Raw genomic sequence first — 7,329 nt, forward strand, 5'->3', positions numbered from 1 at the left:
TATTTATCGAAATGCGATTTAGTCTAACCTAACCTAATCCCGGTGACCCCGAAGTCCGTATTTATTTATAGTACATATACGCGAGTGGGTCGTCTTTCTAAATGGCCATACAAAACTTATATAGAAATAAGTAAATATTGTATATAATATTGTGCGTTTATTTTGTAAAAAAAAAAGACAAAATTATATTGATATTAGTCGTTTTCGTGGCTTCCTTTATCTATTAATTATCGTTTTATATACACGGTCCGTAACAATGTAATAGATTCTATACCGCTTATCCTATATATATATATATATATTCATATCGCAGCGATCGACGTAATAATAATATAATACTATAATGTTGTACCTACCTACCGTATAAAATAATATATTTTCCATCGTGTTCAGCCGGTGGTTAAATTACGGTCTGGCCGTTAACGTGTGCGCGCCTTTTGTTCGGGACAAAATGTCGTTGACACTATCGAAACAGAAATAATTCATAACTGTTTATAGCTGGATGCGATACATCATTGTTATTTTTATTGACATACAGAGCGGCGTGTACATAATAATATAATAGTCTAGCATGTCGCCGCGGACATTTATTTTGGCTTTTGGAATAACCGCATGTATAACGGTAAAATCATAATAATATATAGTTTAATGATAACGTGATAATATGATGTACACTCGTTTTATGACGTTGTATGTATTGCCAATCGTATAAATATTACGAAAACTCAAAAAACAAATATTAAAATAAAATATATAATATATACCATTATAAAACGAGAACGGACACGATAGTTCCATTTTGGGTTCTGTTATTTGCACGTTATATACAATATTCATTAGGTACGTGCGTACAGTGTTTATTTATTTATCTCGAAATTGACATCCGTAGTGTATTCTCGTCGTTAAACGTGTAGATGAATAAAAACAAATATCGGGTCAAATGTTTTCGCTATATCATCCGGTAACCGAATAATACAGAACATTGTAAAACAAACCAAATTTAATTGAAAACAATATGTGGATCGATTAAAAATTAGTCTGTTTCTTGTTAATCTTTTTGATATGACTTATTTTCGTTCATAATATAAATAAAGTATAGATAATATTATTATAATGAGTACTGTGTAATGGTATGAAATCCCGGACTCGTGTGTTTAAAATATAACTATTTTTGATTATACTGACAAAATGTATAATAATAATTATAATAATTATAATCTTTTAGTCAGCTACATATTCGTGCGACGAACGAGTTGCGTTTCATCGCTCATTCTGTGTATTGCTACCACACCATCGGTAAAGTAAAATATATCATATTAAAAATGTTTTTCAACATACGTTAAATATTGTACTCGGTCATATAAATAAGTGTCTTGTCTAATGTTATTAACATAAAAATTCTCTCATATTCTCCAGTTTAATATTCATGTTTCACTAATTTCGCCGTACTAGAGATAGACAAAGTTAAAATGATTATTACGTAAACGTACAATGATTACAAATTATTACATTTTTTATTATATTTATGAAAATTAATATTGAAAAAAAATTGTTGACACGGCGCATTGTATATGCAATTTTAATATACCACATGAACTATTATTATTATAGCATCAAATTATTATTATATTTTATAATAATAATATTACGAGTAGAATGTTATAATAATCAAAGTTCAAGGTTACCATGACAATGCTATAAATGTATTATTATTTCTTAATAAATGAATAAATAATGTACTTATCTGTAAAATATTTAAAGATTTAAAAAGAATAATATTATTATAGTGTATTTATATAATTTAGTAATATAACACGTATGTAAATAATTCACGCAGATTACTAAGATTCAATAAAAATTGGGGTCAGAAATTGTTATCATATAATTTAATTGTTTTAACGCCATTTTTTGTTTTTTTGTTTTGTTTTTCTTAAAACATAATATAAATATCTTATAACTGGTTAAGATGTTAGATGGTTATTATTACTTCAGAATTATTCATCTTTAAACTGATTTTATAGCAGTTTACAATATTGTTATGCATAATGTAAATTATTAAATATTTAACCAGGAATTTATTATTTATAAAAATAAATATTATACGCAACAAAATCATTTTTCACCTATTAAAAAAAAAAAAAAAAAAAAAAAAAAATTTAATGCTTATAAAATATAAATATCTACTAATTGCTATTTGTATACTAAATGTAAAATATATAATTTTTATAAAAATCAGTCGTACAGTTTGGTGATGTATTGTTATAATATCAATATTTTTTTTAATGTTTGGCCCATTGGTTAACACAAGTATTTTAGTGAAACTTAATAATAAATTACTCAAACAATTTTATTCAAAATTCTATAGAAATCTATTAGTTATACACTTTAAAAATCGTAAAACCTCACTTGAATATATAATATTTTGTAGGTTCTTCCACCTCCATCGGGTTCCATGCTCTGTTTTAGTTAATTTATCATCTAGTGATAATTCAATGAATGCAGTGCAGTGAGCATACTTAAAACCACAAGAAACAAATAAGATTTTAAAGGTTGACTGAAAAATCGAGTCTATAGTGAGGTAAAAAGAAAAATCGATCTATTGTTGATGTGGCTGTACACAGTAAATTTCGACTCGTGTTTATTAACATTAAATGTTGAACGCAAACGGTTAAAAATGTGTTATTACGGAGCATTAAAGTTTGATATTTAGAGACTCTATTAAGTAAATAATCACGACGTGTAGAAATATCTGATAAGACGGGTCAAGTTAGGTTAGTTTCAGAACATAAAAAAAAAAAAATAAATAAATAATAATAATATAACTGCGTATACAATTATTATGAAATAATATTACAAGCATCGTTGTGCAATAACATCGCTCGAGCTCAGGAAACCACATAATAAAAGCCATGACGAATGGCATAATATTATAGGTAATAGGCGTGTACTTGCTATATTATAATCTACAATGTATACGCACTCCGTGGGGAAATATTTTGGTAAGCGTTCAGATTTAGTATTTTATACATTCTACTCTATTTGTATACAATTTTTCTTCGCCGTGTAGCAGAGTTTGATACATTTTTTCTAAATAATTAAAAAATCCATTTTTATTTGAATAATTACAAAAATTTTTTTTTGTTTTTAAATATCTTTGGATGATTATATTTAAATCAAAATAGATTCGAATAATATCCATTTTTTTTCCGCGTGTGTATTTTGATGGGTTGCACAAAGATAAATGTTTGAATCACATCGATGGACGCTCCACCACTACTAAATATGTACACGGATATAATGCATTTTTTAATATTTAGTACGTAAATATTATCCTCAAAAATATATGACGTAATATATAAATTATAATTTTAGATAAATCACCGTATACTACACTTATATGGATTTATACAGTGCCACCACTGTATTTTTGACGTTGTATAGTCTACTAAAGTATCTTTCGCGAACAATATTAATCAAATGTTGCACATACTATAAATTATAGTTCAATAAAACGTTATTTATTATACGTATATAAATATTATATGTTTAAGTCAATTTTTATTATAGCCGATTCGTTACTATATTTATTATATTGTATATAAATGTCAACCTACATACCGTGACTCTACTGGATATGGCTTTTGGTTAATCTAGTCGGGGTTACAGAACTGTAGCAGATTCACATATAAGCTGTTAAGACAATTATTGCTAATAACGAAATATACCCTGCAGGCTGCAATGTTGCTGAACATAATGTTTTTAAAATATCGTACGTTATAAATGTCTGTTACCTGCGCAGACTGCTTAAATTGCACAAAAAAAAAAAAAAAAGCTAAAAATTAAAACACAAAAAATTATATCCTGTAAATTAAATTGAGATTATGTTAAATTAATCCATAAATTATTAATAATATAATTATCATTATTTATTATTTCTATTATATTATTATATTGTATTTTGTTTTACACTCTTTTTTTAATTTCTTTTTCAAATTTAATAATTATGTTCTTAAATGTTGAGATACGATGAAAATAATACGGGGAGCGGTTGCTTGGCACGGAGGTTAAATTAAGTTGTTGCTGCTAGAAAATGTGCGTCGTTAAGCGTAATTATGAAACATCTGTCAAATTAAAAAAGAAAAAATGTACAATGAAATATTTAAAAAAAAACGGCATGGTAATATGTAAATAATATATTGAAAATAATCCAATAATAATCTTACTACCTTATTTTAGATTCTGAGAGGAACGATTAATCTATTGATTTTACAATAACGTATCAAAATTAAATGCCTAGTACTTTTCTTGGTAATTGGAAAAATCAATAAAAATGAGAAAACAGAATTTATACATAAAAAAAGTTTTTGACGAATTAGATTTGTTTTAATTGTAATAGTATTCAAAAATGAATGTGAATACATATATTTATTTATTTTAAAACAAATATTTAGATTATTAAAGATGTATAAAAAAATTAGATATTTAAAGAAAGAACAACAATTTTAATTATTTTATTGTAATTTATAACTATTATATTCGCGAGATCTCTTACGCACTTATGTTATTATATTTTATTTACATAATGATATTTTCAAAACATTTATGTATACTTTAAGCAGTTTGAGCTATTTATTATTTATACCATGGAACTATTCTCATCACCCATTGTAAAATGGTATAGACTTCAAAATTAATAACAATGGTAAATACAATATTGAAAATATAATATATACTATTAGCCATATTACCCGTCCTTGCCTGAGTTAAAATTAATTTATCTTTGAATCTTTCGTTTTTTTTAAGTTAAAATATATTATACAAACACAACACCAATGATTTACATTTTACTTTAATGATTTTGCACATTTTAATTTATTTTTGACGAATTTTTGATGATAACACAAAAAATACTGATGTCAGATTAAACTAAATGAATACTTAAAATTATACGTAAATTCAATATCGTATAGATTGGTATCCGTCTGTATGTGTTTACTTAAAAAATATGTTCCAAATTAAGAAAGCAAAGTCATAAATGTAATCATTGTAATTGTGTATATTAAGTATATTTTAATTTTAAGGTTTATTTTTACTTTTTTACAATACATTTCTAAATATATTTATGTTATGCCATATATATCTTTTAATTGCATTAGGTATATAATTTGTAAGCAATGGTGACCATTCAAATAAACGAAAAAAAAAATATATATTAAATTTTCGTGAGCCAAAACTTAAGTTATGTGCGAGCCATACTATAGAAATTTATAGAAGTTGGTTGAAAAAATAAGTTAAATACCTTCAGAGTCTCAAAGAATTTATTGATATAAGTTATATTGAAAAAATTCTAGTAATTTTTAAGTATATAATATAGAGAACAAACAGAAAAATATTAATTTCTTATGTATAGATTTTATAATTATTATAAAATAAAAGGTTAAAAAAATTCAATGTTTTCTGTGAAAATAAATCTACCATAATACTAATAATAAATTACTTATAGCAATGTAAATATAGTATTAATTGTCTTAGGCTGAAAAGCCGTCTCCGCACAGAATAATTTTTCGTGTAAGATATGACAATATATTGAATACAATCCAATACATCTATAACAGTGCGACTTGCTCCACGCTTACTGTACACAGCAGAGCGGCACAACTTTCCTACCCTTTTTTTAAAAAAAAAATTCACAACGCTTTTCGTAATCATTATTATTGGCCAAATATTTATATATTTTAGTTAGGACTGCGAGGAGTGGACCGGACTAAGAGCGTACACGATCCGTCACTTCAAACTAAATATGTATTTTTCAAAAGTCCTATCGTCCAATGCACACTTGAAATCCACCGTTCGACAACATATTATTTTTCATTTATTTCTGATCACTTATTGGCTGGCATGTATTATTATGTTGTGCCGGATAAGTACATACGCGTTACGTGTCGTACTATAGTCATCGAGTGACAATGACCAGTTTTCAGGGTTTTCAGAGTGGCCTTACAGTCGTCGGTTTTGTATTATGCCGGAAATCGATAAAATTGTTTCTTTTTTTCTTTTACATATAATTTATTCAAGTATTGTCGGGAGGCACGTGAATTCTAGGAAATACTCTCAGAATCGTAATACCGGATGAACTGTTTTGTAATGTATTATTTATGTATAGAATTTAACATTTTACGATTTTTTATTTTATTTCCATCAAAGAAATTACGTAACAGGTTTGTAAAAAAATAGATTTAGAATTGAACGAGGTTTTTCCGAAGTCGATTAGTTTTTCGTGGTGCTGTTACACAAGACAAGAACCGGAAACCACTGTGGTTCCAATACACGTGCAATACAACCACTGGTTAATTTATTGCCTAGCCAAACTAATATTATTATAATTCAGAGTAAATATAAAAAATATAAATAATAAAAACGGCCTCTGTGGGGAACGACAGCAAACCGTCACGGAACTTTTCTGACCTTCGGCCGACTATGAATTGGGTAAGCGATTCGTTAGTTGGTTTATTACCGTTCAGAAAACTTTTCGTTTTAAGCGCGTCGTATCACTGTTGGCCCCTTATATTTTATCGTCGTTTCGCCAACTACGTATCGCGTAGTAGGTTGCAAAACAAAAAAAAAAATCGTTTTCTGGTTTACCAAAAAAGTTATTCGACTCGTATCGGACCGGAACATTGTATTTTTTTAATTGAAAATAATATACATTTTGTCGTTTGGCCAGTGGGACCGGACACTAATGCGAAAAAATCGATTCGAATAAATAAATCAAGTGAAAAAAAAATGGACGAGTCAAGGGTTTGGACGAGTTGACTTTATCGTCCGGTTGAAACGGAATTTATTTGTTTCGGGGGTTATTTGTTTTGGCGCGACGAAATAAAAAAAAAATTCGCTACACCACCGCCCAAATAATCGAGTACAAAAACAATATTTAATATAACATTATATTTTCATAGGCGCGCGCAGTCTTTATGTCGGTCTACTCATCTCATCTACAACGGGACGAACTATTTAATGGTCGTGTGGTGAAGAAAAATTCGCCAAAGTCGTTTTCAAGTACTCTGTTTTTTATTTATTAGTCAACCTCTGAGCGGCATTATCCGACGGTTATAACTCAAATACTGTACCGCAAGAGACTGCTGTGGGACGGACGAAGCAGTCGTCGATGTATTCAATTAAGATAGTGAGCACAGATGTTGTTTATAATTGAATATATTATTATATGTTATGCAATACTGCGAGTTCCCTTTCTTCGCAACAATAACACCATTTTGTTATTTGAAAATGCTTAGTCGGGCACATCGACTATATAAATATCTATCTCCGAAT

The sequence above is a fragment of the Rhopalosiphum maidis genome, chromosome 1 (genome assembly GCF_003676215.2).
Source record: "Rhopalosiphum maidis isolate BTI-1 chromosome 1, ASM367621v3, whole genome shotgun sequence".
Lineage (NCBI taxonomy): Eukaryota > Metazoa > Arthropoda > Insecta > Hemiptera > Aphididae > Rhopalosiphum > Rhopalosiphum maidis.